At 48.9% G+C, this 16,805-nt stretch overlaps 1 protein-coding gene across 1 annotated transcript in view; it reads left to right on the top strand.

Moving 5' to 3' along the window:
* TCF4 (transcription factor 4) overlaps positions 1-16,805 on the top strand; it is a gene marked incomplete at its 5' end in the record, with an annotated part of 165,992 nt that overhangs the window by 12,411 nt on the left and 136,776 nt on the right. The window lies entirely within an intron of this gene.

The following is a 16,805-nucleotide window of genomic DNA, read 5'->3' as shown; positions in this document are numbered from 1 at the left end:
ATGGTGGCTTGCTCGGGGCGCAGAAAAGGTTCTCTTTAAAATGTAGAAGTGAAGACATAGGAAGGGAGGAAGGAACCGAAAATGCTGTAGTCAAAACTTAAGCAGAGAACAGATTTGCATTTTGGTGGTTCTGGAGCCCCACTGCCGGGAAATGCCCAAGTGTCTCATGTGGCCATCGAACTCCTCGTATCTCACTACGAGGAGAAGATGAGATGTATTGCACTGAAAGTATGATATTTCACACTGTTGATATCTATGATATCTGACTGGTTTTTAACATATTTTTACATGTAAGAAAGATATTCTGGCTCTGCCACGTGATGTGTTTGTAAACAGGGCAATGCCTAATGCAGAATTGGTATTTTCTTAATCCAAAATAGAAAGAGCTTAAATAGAAAGTCCAGGATTATAAAAGAAGCAGCTTTATTCTTTTTAATATGAAGTTGTTTCCTCGTATTCAGCTCAGTCTTATCCGCAGTGCTGGGCAAAGTGGGCTCGGGAGGGTGGATGAGACCCCTTGGCAGGGCACTTGGGAGCCGGTTGCTTCATATCTGTACAATGGGACAAATGGCTCGAGTTCCCCGAATCCTTTATTTTTTCAATTTTTGGGGTTTTTTTGGAACACAAAATCCTTCATTCTTACGTCTCTGAAGAATCGAGAGCCCGCATCATATATAGACTGGAAAGCAGCTCTCTCACCGCAGTGTTTCATTATTTCTGTATTTATCCCGTTTATTAAAGACTGCCACTGTGTTTGGTGTTGCGCTTTTGAGAGGGTTAATTGGTTCCAGTTGCAGCGTTAATTGATTTCAGTTGGCTCCCGAGGAGGAGCCTGAAATGGAGCCTGTTGGGAGGTGCCGCGTCTGCTGTCCCCTTGCTGTCCCCTTCCCCTTTGGGCCTGGGATGGGTTTGTGGGTGCCGTGCGGCGCGCGGTTGCCGCGCGGCCCGCGGCAGGGCTGGTGGCGTGGCGGGCTGTCCGCAGCCGCCACCGCGCCGCTCCATTATTAGCATCTTTTGATTCCCTTCCAACTCGGTGACTAACAGCAACACATTCCAAATAGTTATTCTGAGACTTTTGACTCAGTCCAAATTTTGCCTTAAAATGGGTTTGCTTACATGCAAGAGCTATTTTGCTCTCCTGCATTCATTGTAGCGTTTTCAAATTATTTTCGGCTTGAAAAGGGTTTTGATCTTATTCCTGAGAGGAGCTCAAGGAAGAGCATCTCGGGGAAACTGGGCAGGTTCCTTCTGGGGAATCATCACCAGTTCTGCCCGGTGCTGCCTCATGAACTGTGCTCAGGCAGTTTTCTGGTGGCTATTCACACTTCTTGTGTCTGGCTCGCTCAGAAATACTGCAAATATCGCACTTCTCTTTCTCATTAGAGGCAGCTAATTAATAAATATGAGGAAGTTAAGTGATGGGAAAGCGTTATCTGGGCACTACAACTTGGTAACCTTGACTTTCTTGTGAGTAATAAAAAGGAATAGCTAGCATGCGGGAGGCAGCGCTGGTGGATGGATATGGTGTGTCAGACCCACAACTGGAATACATGAGCGGAACTCTACAAACACCCGCCAAGTTGTGCCGTTCTGCGCTGTCCGAGTGTCTTGTGTTCCGCTGGGAAGCTGATGGGGCAGAGTGTGACACACCTTTGTTTTAGCGAGGAGAACGGTTGGTTCTGGAAGCTGCCACGCAGCCGCCCCGCCGGCACCGCCGGGCCCTTCCTCCGCAGCTCCCATTGCAGTCACGGGACGCGCTTCCCGCTTGCTTGTTTGGCTGAAGCCTCCTTCAGGCACACGTCCCATAATTTGTCTTATTCATCTGCTCATCATGCTCATGGTTATGTTACATTCACCTACGGCAAGGAGTCGCTGAGAGAGGAAGGATGAATATGGATGATTCGATGAGCACAAGAGCTCTAAGTGATTTTTAGAGCTTTTTCTATTCAGTTGGACGGGCTCAGATGGGAGACAGTCGAGCTCAGCCCCACGGTTTGCATCCTCAAGTGCACTTTATGTGATTTTCCCCGCGTTGAGCGCGGCGCTGGGGATGCTGAAGGCGACGGGAGGTTTCCTGCCGACTTCCCTGCGGGCAGCATTGGGCTCTTGTCCGCCCGGGTGCTGCACGTTTGTCCATCTCGCTGCCCGAGCTGCTCTTGTTGATGAACGGCTGCAGGCGTGGAAAGACACGATGGGAATAGGTGGGCTCCATTGATATCATTATTCTCTTGGGCTTGCCCAGAAGGATCATTTTCTCCTATGCTCTGCTCAAGGTTTTGCTGGGAGATGTTTGCAGGGCTTGGAACAGCCTATTGAAAAGTTGTTTCCTTTCAGTGTTTCGAAGTGATTTAAAACTCATTTTTCTCTACCAGCTTCACGTTAATTTGTAAGAAAAACTTCTCTTTAAAAAATTCACTACCGTCCTTCTAACTAGTGTACACTTTGTATTTCCTTGTCCTACTGTTTGGGTTATAAACATGTTTAAAAAAATATATTCACACACACAACATTATCATGATTCGGCTTAAGCATCTGTGGTTATAAGTGCACTTCATTTCATCTAATTAAGTTATTTAGTCATTTACACATTAGCAATGTACTACATATTCCACTTTTACAGGAACTTATTTTAATTATACCCACAGTTCTGTTCTGCTCCATTATAGCCATAGATCAAGCTGAATAATAACCATTCTAAAAGCCATATGCTAAAAGAGATTATAGGTCATTAAGGCCAAATTAAGGTAACATTTCTGATGGTCGCAAACAGAAGTCTAACCAACAATTATCTTCTTTCAGGTCTGTAGATACAGTCCTCTTTGAGCTTTTAAGATGACAACCAAAGGACAATCTCTGATTCCTAATTGTTGGCGTTGGTTTCAGAGGCTGTAATTTCTGAAATTAATAAGGTTTGCAAAGGCAGACCAGTATTTGTTTGTTTTTCGCTCTCCTATTCTGGTGTTTGCCACAGGGCCCCAGTGTAAACTTCATTTTGCAGCCGTTCAGCTCTTGCAAGTCCCTGCTCCGGGAGCATCCCGCATCCTCCATCCCGCATCCTCCATCCCGCATCCTCCATCCCGCATCCTCCATCCCGCATCCTCCATCCCGCATCCTCCATCCCGCATCCTCCATCCCGCATCCTCCATCCCGCATCCTCCATCCCACATCCTTCATCCTTCCTCTTTCCCCCTTCCTGCAGTCGCACCGGCCGCCAAAGCTCATTTGAGCTGGTGTTGGGTTCCACGGCTTGGGGCTTAACTGTCTTCTGCTCAATGGAGCTGGATCTAATTATCTCAAGATTAATTTGGGCTTGGAGCTTGCACCTAAGCAGCTTACCAGTAATTGCCTTTGGAGTGAGCCTTGGTGGTGGTTTCCTTTGGAAGGAGCTGAGCTGGAGACCAAGTTTCTGCAGGGAGAGACCCGGGTGTCATGTCTCTGCGTGTGCCGCCTCACAAATCTAAGTCTTCTGCTGGTTTATAGCATGGGGGTCCTTAGTTTCCCACTCTTTCTTTTAGGCTCTTGTGGGTATTGAAGAAAAAAATGTTTACAGTAGGTTTGCTGGATAAAAACTTCTAAAAAAGAAATATATATATATATAAAATGAAAAAGGGTCATGAGTGGTTATTCTTACAATGTTCACTTGGTGCTTGGTTCAAAGCAAGCTCTTGTAGAAAGGCAAAAGGGATGAGGTGGTGTTTTTGGCTGATGCTGTGCTGGTGGTACCGTCGTGGAGCCCTTGGTGTTCCACAGTAAGTCACACGAGCTGTGAGATCGTGTAGGGTAAGATCCCATGAACAGCTGGGATTCCTGTTGCATCTCGCAAGCAACAGCAGAACAACTACAAGCTCTTATCTACCGGGTTTGTTGGAAACAGGTAATCCCGCATTCCTGAGCGGTTTCTCTGTAGGAAGCTGGCTGGCCGCTCGCGTTAATCATTCCCACCTTTGTGTCTTTAGTTGCCAGCGTTGGGCTTCGCAATGAAAGTCTTGTGCTGCAAAGTGTTTCCGTGGTGTTCGTAGACATGGGATGTATATCAATGCCAATTGTTAGAGTGTTTGAAAAGGAAGTTAGGCCTGGAAGGGAGGTTTTGGGTGAGCAGGTCCAGCTGCCTGCTGTTGCTTAGTTTGCTGTGCTCCGTCTTAAACTTGGTCAGATTTTTGATCCAAAAATCATCTTGGAATAGTGTTCCAGCATCTCAGTCCTGATGGCCAGAAGTCTTATTGTAATGTTTTGACAAACTTTAAATATGGCCAGTTGATATTCGCTTGTTCTTGTTCCAGCACTTGAATAGCACGTCTCCCTCCTCCATCTGTCCCCGCACGGTGTGGCGCGTCCCTGCAGGAACGTGCCTTTGCGCTAGGAAAAGTCACCAGGCGTCCACCCGAATATCGGTGAGGAGATACCTGCCGCAAATGTGCGCGGGTTGGGTGTTTTCCTCCCAGTATTTTCCTTGGGTTTTGCAGGATTGCAAGCGAGCGCTCGCGTTTTGACTTCCACCGCTTCCAATGCGCTCGTAGATACGGAGTTCAGCCTAGTTGGTATTCCTGAAATTCCGTGTGCATCGGCAGCTCTTCTGCTGCTGAACCTTCTCTGCTGTGCATGGGTCAAAATGTAACATGCATATACATTTTCTTAAGCTCTGGTCTCAGTCCTAAGGGCTTTTACTGAAGGAAGAGTCCGGTTGGATGCCGGCCGGCAGCGATGCGCTGAGTCCCACTCGTGCACAGTGGGACCGACTGGATGGAGCTTCACCGAGTTGGGTGGATTCGTGCCAGACTCATGCTCGTGCAACTCAGAAACTTCTGCGTTTTGTCACAGAAGCCGATAAGTAGTACCATGGAATCAAAAGTGCGCATAATGTGCAAAGTCAAACTATATTTAAAGCGCCTTATTCACAGAGGAACACCTCTAACCTTTCAATATGTGAATGAGATGTCAACCCAGTTCTGGAGCTCCACCAGGTTTTGACATGATCATGCATTTGCAGTCACTTAGATGCTTGCATTGGGGAAGTGCAATAATTTGCCTGTGTTTATTTAAATAGTGCAAGCTTTCAACGTTATCACCTTTTTATTTAAGAGAGCAGAGACTACAAGGATGACATCATGGAGCTTCATGTACAGCCAGTTAAATTGGGAAGAGATGTATTTTAAGGTGTTCCCTCCTTCTTCGCCTCCCCTTCTTGAGATTGAATTGCAGGATCCCTGGAGTGAAATCCAAATTTTCATCCTTAAGCTGCAATTTCTCTATCTGTGTCAGCATTTGCAGAAGCAGCTCTAGGTTGCCGTGCTGGGGAATGAGTCATCTGAGCGGTCTGAGGTTCACATTCTGCTATCGGGGAGGCAAAGAGGAGATGCCGCTGTGCAAACCTGGCCATTGAGTTAGCTGTTTGAAATAAATTGTGCAAAACTCACTTGAAATTTGCCGCTTTAAATAAGAAGGGGTTTTGGTCACTGGAACGAGCATAAAAATTGGTATTAAGCAGTGTACGTTTTAATTTGAAATGTTGGGAAGACTCCATGGCAACTGTGGTGTGAAAGGAGAAGGGGCTTTCTGGAGGCACTCTTGATAATTCATAACCACCTCTGCACCCGTTAACGAAGATACAGGGTGCACCTTGTGCTGGGAATGCTTTGGAACTCAGATTTTAAAAGGAGGGAATCACAGTCAAATTTGTAACAGTAATTAATTATGGAAACAGTAGGAAGAAGGTAGACAACTAAAAATATATATTTGCTCGGAAATAGCAAGGGCTATGAAAGTAACATGAACAGGAGTATGGATGGAGCTGGGAGTTATGTGAGATTTGACTTCAGTCGCTGTAGCAGTGTATTAATAATGTGGATTGGAGGTATGAGTGCAAGGAACAACTTCACCAGGTTGCTTGTCACACAAGTTGATATTTAAAGGGAAATATCACTGATGGAAAACCAGAGAGACTAAATAGATATATTTGGTCTCACAGGCAGTCCATTAATTTGCTCAAATTAAATATTATCTTTAAATATTGAAAGGTTAAATGTACACTGATAATGGCTTTAGACAGCCATTAAGTCATAATTGCTCTCTAATGTAGTTAGCAAAAGACATTATTTGATATAACTTATTGAAAAGGGACTAAAAGCACCAGGGTTTGGGTTTTTTTCACTTGTCCTTTTTCATACAAACGTAGGAGATGAAATCCCGCTTTGCACAGCGCCGTGGGTGAGCGGGCAGCGTCCGTCCCGGGGCCCGGGGAGCGCGTGCGGACAGATGGACGGACCGTCCCGCTCGGAGGGACAGACGAAGCCCCCCCCACCGCCCTGCTGCTGTTAGAAATGAAACTATAGCCCCGCAAACAGCATAAATCCAAATGTCACCGTGATCGGGACAGCAGCCTGAAGGTCCGTGAGAGACGTGCCGGGGAGCGTCGTCCCCAGGACAAGCAGAAAAATGGGGGTTAATAGTGTATATTTGAATGGGAAAATTCGGGAAGGTGCTGCGGGGGCTCCCCCTGCACCTGGGCTGAAGGCAGCAAGTCTGGCTTGCAGGTGTGTTATGGTCACCAGGGCTTTATTTTGGTTGAAATGGAGAAATATTTTGAAGCTTTCATAATATTTATCCATGAAGGTATGTCGGTGCAGCCCAGGGCGCCGACCTCCCCGAACCAGCGCGGCACAACCCCGCTGTGTCCACGTCCTCCGAGGGCCGAGCTCGTTAGCGGGTGTTAACGAGCAGGTCGCAGCCCCCCGGGAGGGCTGGGCTGAACAGCAAAGGAGTGTCCTTGGGGTCCCGCAGCCTGGCCTTCAGCTTCACGCCTGCACCACTGCATTGCATTGCATGGCATTGCATTGCATTGCATTGCATTGCATTGCATGCATTGCATTGCTGTGTGTGCTGGAGCTGACCTTGGCGATTCGGTTGCCTTGCGCACAGCCTGTTCTCTCTGGGCGCTGGGGATCTACACGAAAGGCTCTCGTTAGCAGAATGAAGATATTAATTCCTAAAGCTGGTTTGGTTCAGAGCGGCAGTTCGGTGTTCAGAGATCTTGCGGGACTTTGTTTTATGTCAGGAAGAAAGAGATAAATATCAATATTTTCTTGGTTAGTGCTTTTTGTTCAAAGGCTGGAAGGGCCTTAATTGTAGGTAGATGTTATCCTGTAAATGGGATGTTTTTCTTCTTCTTCAGCAATATTTAGTGAGATAATATCAAATAGAAGACTTACTTAAAATCAAGGAAAGTGCTGTTCTCATCTATTACAGTATTATATGAGAAGTCAAAAAATGTCTAGAACATTGTACAGCTTGGTTTGCCTTTTCCATGCAGTTCATGTTACGTAGGTCATGAATTAGGGTGATGTTCTCAGATATAAGAAAAATAGCCAAATTGCAGCAGAATGATTTGCAGTGAAAAACTATATATGAACTCTGAATTAATTACACAGGACGAGAAGGTGGTTTTGTGAAAGAAAGGTTTTCAGGTTTGTGTGGTGGTTTTGGGGTGAGCCCCTGGGACAATGTGGGCACCACCGCTCTCCTCTCCGCGAGAAACAAACACGTTTGGAAAATTAATTAGCGGTGTGTGGTTAATTCTTCCCCATGCATTAGTTCTTGCAGTATTTGATGACTTTCCCATCCTCCTGGTATGCTATTTTTGTTATTTGAAATCAACTTCATTATGAAAGGAAGGGAAGTAAACTGGCCTGTGTGTAATATGGAAAAAACAAGCCCAAACACCCCAAAACCTGCCAAGCGAACAGAGCTCTCGAAAGGTCGCTGTTCTATGGAGAGAGCAGGCTGGCTGCTTTTCAGCGCTGCGTTTTCGCTCCTTGTCCGTGTCACTCTTTGCTGTTCTTGCACGGTCTCCGTCACGGCTTGCGGGCCATGGATATCAGGTTGGAAATCCCGTTACGTTTGTTACGTTTTCTTCAAAACTTTTGGAGAAACAACAAAAAATGAAAGCCAGGAAGCAACGTAGCATTGTTTTCCCGTCTTTGTCCACAACAACAGGTCTTGTTGTTTGCCGTCTTTTGTGGTTGTTTGCTTCCTTTCAAGCCTTTTCTGGATAGAATTTCCCAGGAATCAAAGTTGGTTCATTTTCAGAGTGAATGGAGGAAAATATTCCCGAGAAAATCACTGCTCTGCTTAAAGAGAGTTGTTATTGTTAAAAGAAAGATTTTAACAGCTCGGAGCCAAATAAAATCTAGGCTTTATTTATTTACTTGAAGAATCGTGACACTGAGGTGGTCTAGTCCTGAACTGTAACCTTATTGTGACTGAGCAAGCCCGAAACAAAGAGGAGGATCCTTCCCCAGGAGCTTAAACCGGGAGTGTAAAGCGAGGGAGAACAGATGGACAGACAGATTGGGGAGCACCAGAAGACAAAGGGACGGTATTGTTCGGTGTAAATAGCTGTGGTCGGCTCTTCCCGGCGGCTGAACGCGCCGAGGGCTGGTGCATAATGGATGGAGGCGCGGTGGGACGGGAGGGCAGGAGAAGACACGAGGAGGGTGGGCAGGGGCGGTGAGCCGCGGGAGCGTCAACCCGGAGCTGGAGACGAAGGGGAGGTTGGGGATGGTGACACGGGCAGCGAGGAGACTGGAGCGCATCGCCCGAAACACGGAGTAATGAGCTGAGGAGACAGAGCTGGGGAGAACCTTCTGTTCTGAGAGAGGGTGGAGGATGGAGGGGACAAGGACTGGGAGGGGGTCGTGTCCTGTTGGAGAGGTTCTTTGGGAGGAACTGGCACAGCACCGCGCTGAGGGAGAGCTGGAGCCGCCAGAGTGGAAGGGGTGAGGATGAGGAGGGCAGGGGAGTGCGGGCGAAGGGTTGGAGAAGCAGGGAAGGATGCTGGCGTGGAAGCCCGAAGGTGGAGAAGAGTTACGGTAAGAACCATCAGCCGTATCCATGGGCAAAAGGAAAGAATCGGTCAAAGAGTGGGGCTGAGAACAGGGCAGTCATCCGCCGCTGGGCTGAAAATCAGGGAGAAGCGCATGGAAGGAAAGCAGAGAACTGGGAGGTAGGAGAGGTGATACACCTGCTGCTGGTTTGGAGACTGAATGGAGAAAGATGATTTTAGGTGGGAAGGGATGGAATAGAGAAGTTGGTAACCATCGAATTGCTAACTCTCTGGTGCACAGGAGTGAGGAGGTGTTCCCTAGCAAGCGGCTATTTATTGCTCTCTCAAATGGAGACGGAGTACAAGGGTCTGACTTGGTGGAATGTATCGATAAGAAAGAAACGCGAAGCCCACAAGAGAGAGAGAAGAAATGCAGAGAAGAGCAGGAGAAAGACAGGAAAAGGAAAAATAAATCAGCTGAAGAAGCGTAGAGGCAGGACCCAGAAACACCAAGAGGTGCAGAGAAAGAAGATTCACGCAATACTGTTCAAAAGAGTGAGACTCCATTTGGTGGTTTTCTTTTCACTTTGTGCCCAGGTCGCATAGAACCGGTTGCTCTCTGGAAAATGGTCCCTGCAGCCGGGACTGTATCCGGCGGGATCGCGGTGCCGGTGTTAGCCAGGAACAAGTGCCGGTGATAGCCACGCAGTTCAGTGCTCCGTGAGGTGTGCTGTGATTGCCTCTCTCGCTACTGTGTGCCATTCATTTCAGATTTAAATATCTAATGGCTCTCATCAAACAACATTTAAACTTCCTATGAAATCCTGCAAATGTTCCTTTAGATCATATTATAAGCAACAATGGCTGAAATGAGCTTGAATGGGAGGGCTGTGTTTGAGTCTCGGGGCTCTGCAGCTGCTGGTGATGACAGTGAACACTTCAATTGAACTGCAGCCTGGTATTCAGCAGCGCTCTGCCCATTAAACCACGTAGAAAAACAGTATAAATGGTCCGGCACATTTCCTTTTCCACACTATTTTCATCTTAGTCACTGGAGTGTTTCTGTAGAAAAGAATTTATTTACTGGGAAGCTAACAAGGAATGTTTTGGTCACTGTGGGCACCAGATGTGCTGCTGGGATTGTAGCGTGAACAAACTCAGTTCAACAAGGAGGGCTTTGTGCATTGACAGGATCTCGCGTGACTGCGCCGGCGGCTGCGGACGGGCAGGGGCAGGGACAGCCGTGTCCCCTCGCGGGGCTGGGGCGGCCGTGTCCCCTCGCGGGGCTGGGGCAGCCGTGTCCCCTCGTGGGGCTGGGACAGACGTGTCCCCTTGCCGGGCAGCAGGGACAGCCGTGTCCCCTCGCGGGGCTGGGACAGACGTGTCCCCTCGCTGGGCTGGGGCAGAGGTGTCCCTTCGTGGGGCTGGGGCAGCCGTGTCCCTTCGTGGGGCTGGGGCAGCCGTGTCCCTTCGTGGGGCTGGGGCAGCCGTGTCCCTTCGTGGGGCTGGGGCAGCCGTGTCCCTTCGTGGGGCTGGGGCAGCTGTGTCCCCTTGCTGGGCAGCAGGAACAGTTGTGTCCCCTCATGGGGCAGGGATGCCATGTCCCCTTGTGGGGCTGGGACAGCTGTGTCCCCTTGTGGGGCTGGGACAGCTGTGTCCCCTCGTGGGACTGGGGCAGCCGCGTCCCCTCGTGGGGCTGGGGCAGACGCGTCCCCTCGTGGGGCTGGGGCAGACGCGTCCCCTCGTGGGGCAGGGGCAGCTGTGTCCCCTCGCGGGGCAGCAGGGACAGTTGTGTCCCCTTGTGGGGCAGGGCAGCCATGTCCCCTTGGCGGGCAGCAGCGATGTAGCCCCACATCTCAGGGGGTGAACCGGAGCCACAGGCTCTGGAGGGCTGGAGTGCCCCAACAGCTCTTTATATTTGTTTATTTCTTTGGATAGCGCCGTGTTTGCGTTAGGAATTCTATAGGGTCCTCGGGAGGCGCGTTGGGCCGCCCAGGGTTGTTGCAGCGTCGTGCGGGCAGATGCCACGTCGAGGAGGGGAACCAAACCGCGTGTGGTAACGCAGGGGGAGCTCAACAAGAGTTGCTGGGGAAAAATAGGTTTATTATGAAGTGTGCTGCTCTGTAGAAGCTGAGTTTTGAACGTAGTTGAAACCCTGCTGTGAAGTGTATTTTAGTCGCTAGCAGTCGCGTCCTTGGCCGGAGGTAATTTCACTTCCCCAGCCCCCTTTGCTGTTCCGCTGACTTTTTATGGGGTTTTTCTTGCTTTCCACAAATTCACACACCCACTAAAGCCGGTATCGTTGAGCGGAGGAAAACAAAGCAAAAGGATCCAAGGTGGTACCATACACGATCAGCAGAAATACTCAGCTATTGAGAGCAAGCAAGTTGAGCCCTGGTGCTCTGTGCACTGGATGAGGACACGGGCAAAAACCATCTGAAACCTGTGGCGTTAGCGCCGAGATCTGTACAGAAATAATCCATCTCCTCCCATCCCGAGTTTGCTTTATTTCGAGGGTTTTCAGGAGGGCTCATACAGTGACAACTTGAGAGACCTTCACCTCGCTGCGCGCAGCCGTAGTGCAAACATAATCCAAATGAGGGAAAATTCATTGGTGCGTGTTTAGAGGTGAACGCAGAAGCAGCTCTTAGAAAGCATTGGGTGGGTCTGCAGGGCCATCCTGCAGCCTGTGGCAGAGGCAGGTGGTGCTGCGGGTGCTGGGCGGCAGCGGGGCGGGGGCCGGGGCGCTGTGCCGTGCTGGGTCCCTGCCGGCGCCGCGCTGTCCCCATCCTCCTCAGCCGCCATGGGGGGAAACGCTCACTGGGAGCTGTTTCTTGACATTCTTTAAAAAAAACCACCCGAAAGCATGAAATGTTATGATAGTGTTATGTCTATTTTTGAAAGTAAGGCTGTTAATGTAAAAATGGTGCTGATATGCTGGAGTGAATTGTAAAGGCAAGATTATTAAATCCCTGAAAATTGCTAATTTATTATTTTTCGCACCTAATTTTGATTTATGATTATAGTGGCGCACATCTTCAAAAACAAGTGAATTGCTGAGAAATTATTTGCATATTGCAAACATTTTCCTGAGACTTTACATTTAACATTTGCCAAAAAAAGTCAACCCCTCTTGTTCCCTGCTTCCATTTGAACCCTTCGGAGCTAAGAGAAGATGGTAGGAGGTTTAACTCTCATAGCTTCCCCGTACAAGCAGAAGTTGGTCTTACCTTGGGCACGCTGAGGATCCCTACTCGACTGGGCTGTGAATGGTGCTCAGCATGCGTTTGAAAGAGCCCAGAGCCTGGAGCTTCACCCCGTGTTGTTCTGAGAGCTCTTGGTTCTGTGCAGTGGGGCTGGTTCTGTTGGCTCAGAACTCAGGGCTGGATCCTCTAAGCCCGATCCTCACCAGCTTTGTTCTATGGGGCTGGGACCGTCCCCAGGCACAAGCGCTGGGGAGCAGGAGTTGGACACGTCAGGTCTGGGAACAGGTGGGAGAGGGGTGGCGACAGTCGGTGCTGAGCCCCCGTTTGGTGTTTGTGCTCGGGCAGTGGAAAACACACATGTGCATCTTCAAGAGGGATTTCTGCCCCATTTTTGAGCAGCGGTGGCTGAGGACAGTGAGCACAGGCAGGTGCCCAGCTGGTGGAGAGCAGTGCGTGCACACTGCATATATCCATACATTGTATACAGTGAAGGGTGTCTGCCTTGGTTGGACGGTGTCTGGGGACAGCCAGCTGCCTGCCCTTTGCGTTTGGCCATGGGCGTGTTGAGTTACGGCAGGCTGCGCCGCGGGAGGTGCGGGTGTTCGGCAGAGCGGTGCCTGCCACCTGCTCCGCAGGGACAGATCCGGCTGGCTGGCGCGGGAGAGGGACGCAGGCACCTCGGGGTGTGCTGGTGGTGTGCAGGCCAGGCCGGAGGCTTTGCCTGCTGCCAACGGACTGAGGGGACATTGCTGTCCCCATGTGGCAGGGGAGGTCAGGACCGAGTGCCCGTCCCCTGTGCCTGCCCGCTGGGACCAGCGCCCCGCGCCTTTCTGTTCACATCCTGCTCGTGCTCCTCCTGGCACCAAGTGCGGAGCGTGAGCCGGGTTGGAGATGCTCCAGGCTTCAGCAGATGTGAATAAGAGCCCAGATTAGCAACGTGCTTTCTTTTTTCTCCTTTCTCTTTTTTCTTGTTAACACCCACCTAAGTGCACCTTGCTCTTCGTGTGCAGGAGACGATTTAATCACAGCGTTCATTTGGGGCTGGCTCCATCCTGCCCGGCTTGGGGAAAGCTCCGTGAACGGTACCAGTGCGGGATCCCGCTCCAACAGCTGGATTTGCACAGGCATTAGGTGCCGAGGCATGTGGAGAGGGGTCTAATAGGATTTGGGCAGCACGGAGCATCTAACATGCACTGAGGATCAGGCACTTGTGGAAATCCTGCTGTGCACCTGCCTGCACCTTTAAGTGCCCTTTCCAAGTCTGTCTTTGGAAGGCAGATCCAGAAAAAAAACAAATGAAATCAGTGGCAAAACTGGCCGTAGTGTGCGAGCAATAAAGCAGCTGAGGGTAGAGGAAACTACCGTCACTTGGATTTTTATTCATATATGAAACAAGCTTGAGACTCGTTAATTTTGCTGAAGTGCCATGGCAACATACGTATCTGTTTTGCAGCTTATGAAATGTATTTTTGGAACTACTGACTCACACACTCGAATATTTCTGCTGTACTAAGAGAAAGCGTTTCCTCTTGCCTTCGTGCGGCTCTCCAGCGTGCACTCAAAGCCGTTCCCCGCGGCTCGTGTCCCGCTGCGGCGGAGCCGTCCCACCTGCGCCGCGCGCCATCGCCATGGTGTCACCTTACCCTGTGTTGTGTCAGCGCGTTTACACGCTGCATCCCGCAAACCTGTTCTCACCAGCTGAGTTTGTTTTCTGGGGGTGCGACAGCGGTGGCACCTTGTGCAGATGTGCTCTGGGCAGATGTGCGAGACACAGCCCGAGAGGGTCTGTTGGGCACAGGCAAGAACAGTGGGGCACAGGCAAGAACAATGGGGCGCCCTTGGCGGGTTGCAGCGTGACACAAGGTATGGATGGATGGACTGGGTGACCCGCCAGGGCTTTCAGCAGCTCTGCCCGTCTTTAATTGCGTTTAGCGCTGGGCTATGTCTAGAGGTTTTAAAGTATTATTTTACTAGAAAATGTTGTGGGTTGTGCTATCATAGACCAGGTAGCAGTGCATGTATTTTCCCTTCCGATTTTCAACATTGAAACTTGTAGAATGTCTTTAACTGATAATTTAACTCCCTACCTACTAATTGGACCAAGACATAACTTTGTAGTTTTATCTCTTTCCTATTCCTCGTTTTATTTCTGTTTCAATTAGTGAGTGTGCCTTTAGCAAGAGACTGAGATTGTTTTTCTATCTGTTAGAAGATTTGCCTGCCAGAGAAATGCGTTTTATTGCCAGCCTTCCCAAAGGCTCGGCTGCGTTCTCCCCTTTGCAGTCAATGGCAGGACCGCGGAGCTCATCCTCAGCTCGGGAATGAGTCTGCTGGTGCTGTGCTCTAACACAACCTGCTGGAGCCTCCGCCTCGTGTCGTGCTGAAAATGCACAAGAATAAGCGTGGCAACCTGACTTCAAACACTTGAGCTTTCACCCCAAAATCTAATGTTTTGCTAAGCAGAAAATCTCCATTCACTGACTTGAACGTGATACTGAATATGATGGACCAAACGCAGTCGTGTCTTTCTTGTGGACAGCAAATATGTTCTGACAGTGTCCTGCATGGCTCCTGCTTGCTGGAAAACCTACATTCCCCTTGCCAGCCAGTTAATGGGTTATTCCTCATTATTTATTTAATTTAATGCTCTGCTTGACCATACACTCATTTAAAATCCTTGTAAGAAATAACTGTTTTGTAGCTGATTTTCCTAAGCAACCGTTATCCAAAAGAATTAAAGTAGCTTGTTCTCAGAGGGTTCCCCAACGCCTCCGCTGTTGTTCAGACCCGTGTCATGGCCACATTTGATGGCAGGAGGTCAGACTGGCTTCGCTTCCCACCTTTGCATTGCGCTGCCCTCCCCGCGCCTCGGGGGCTCCTACCTCTGCACTACAGGGCTTGGGTTTGGGGGTGAATCGCCCATTTTCTCTCTTGGCAGCTCAATCTCTGAAATATTTTCTTCTTTCTTTTTGTTCATAACTTATTCTAAATTGCTATTCCATTTTAATTAGATATTTCAACTTTCATGATTTTTGCTAATCTTGGCGTTTACAAAAGATGTTTGTCAGCGAGTCCTTCAGCGACAGTTTAGTGTCCGCAAGCGAAATAACCAACTTCCTCCAAGTCACTTCCTAATCTGCTCATTCCTCTTGATTTTCTTCCCTCGCCTTCTCCACCCTCCTCTTCCTGGCTTCGTGATCTGTGTTTATCACCCTGTAATGCTATTTCCTCCCAGCCCCGGCATGAGCGCATCTTCCTGCCACGTGCGCGGTCCCCATCCATCCCCGCGCCCCAGCCCCGCTGCCCACGTGCCGTGGAGCTGTGCTGCTCTCTGCTCCGCAGACACTCGTGGAGCTGGGTGGGTTATTGACAGCCGCGGGTTGTGCCGCGTCCCGCCCTTCTCTAAAACAACCCAACCAAACCGCAACCAGCCATCTCCCTTCTCCTTTTTGGAGGCTTTTGAAGAACAGGCCGTTTGTGGCATTTTCTGCAGGAATTAAAAAAAAAGGTCCTCAGATGCTTCAGATCTGTGCCCAAAATTCACACGGAACAAAACGGTTGTTTGCAAGTTGGTGGAAAAACATTCTGGTACCGATTTGAAGCGAACCCCTGGCCTTCTCCTTCGGGGAGGATTTGGATGGAGAGGGACTTAAATCACCGATTGCAATCGGTCACTATCAGGTCTTCATTTAAACAACAGACTTCAGCTCTGTTCTGCATTGATATTACTATTATTTTCTAAAAAGTAGAGTGATTTGGTGCATATCACTTGCATCTGAACAATTCTATTGCTAACTCAGTGATCTTTGTGTTACCTTAAGAAGAGTGAACGAAACTCTCCTGAGTTATTTGGTCATGATTTTAAACTGTAGCTTCCTGCAAGTATTACATTTGCATGAAATTTAGAGTTGAATTATAATAGGCAAAACCCAGTGGTTTAACTAATTTTTAGTAGTTTGAGTACAAGCTTACACATTTTTTCTGCGTTGAAATGAATGAGCTGGTAGTGATGTGCATTAGTGATGTGAACAGATTTGGTTCGAGTGCCCTTCAGTGGTTCAGCACTAGGAAATCCGCTCTGCGCTCGGGTTGATAGAGCAGAGGAAAAAGACAAGATCTGGAACCGTTTTCATCTCTGGCCTTGAACACATTGTCCGTTGGGCTGGAGAACAAATAGAGCCGAGGGCAGCGCTGTGCATGTTGGAGGGGCTGGTGCTGCCAGAAACGCTCTTGTGTTCCTGCAGGCCGGGAGCTGGGCTGCTTATTCCCTTCAGATCAGTGCCCTGTGCCGCTTCCAAATACAAACACCAAATCTGCAGTGCTCGAATATCAACTTTTGGTTCATTTACATTGTGTAATTACTGCACGTTTAGATCTTAAAAGAAGCCAAAGTTTTAAATTCACCTTGAGTGATTTTGGAAGTATCTTTCATTCCAAACATTTGCAGTTTGATTTCTGCCTGATAGAAGCGATGGTTTTCCTTACCCTGCTATTAGTTTGCCCCTAGAGTTAAATATTGAAAGAGAAATAAAAGATCCAAGCCGCCAAATGGACCAGAGAGCTCCCCAGCAGTTTGACTGGTGCTACATACAGTTTCCTTCAGAGCACGCAGCAATACATTGCAAATGAGAAGAGTCAATATCACCCAGTTCAGTCCTATTAAAGCTCCCAGTGTATGCTAGAAATCTCACGTATGTGTGTAAATACAGAGTGTATTTACAAATATACACACATAAGTGTATTTGCAAGATTAAGACCAGAGTATTTTTCTCTATAAATGG

Source organism: Nesoenas mayeri (assembly GCF_963082525.1).
Source record: "Nesoenas mayeri genome assembly, chromosome: Z".
NCBI lineage: Eukaryota > Metazoa > Chordata > Aves > Columbiformes > Columbidae > Nesoenas > Nesoenas mayeri.
Note: the sequence above shows the minus strand (reverse complement) of the source record. Positions and strands in the feature narration are given on the sequence as shown.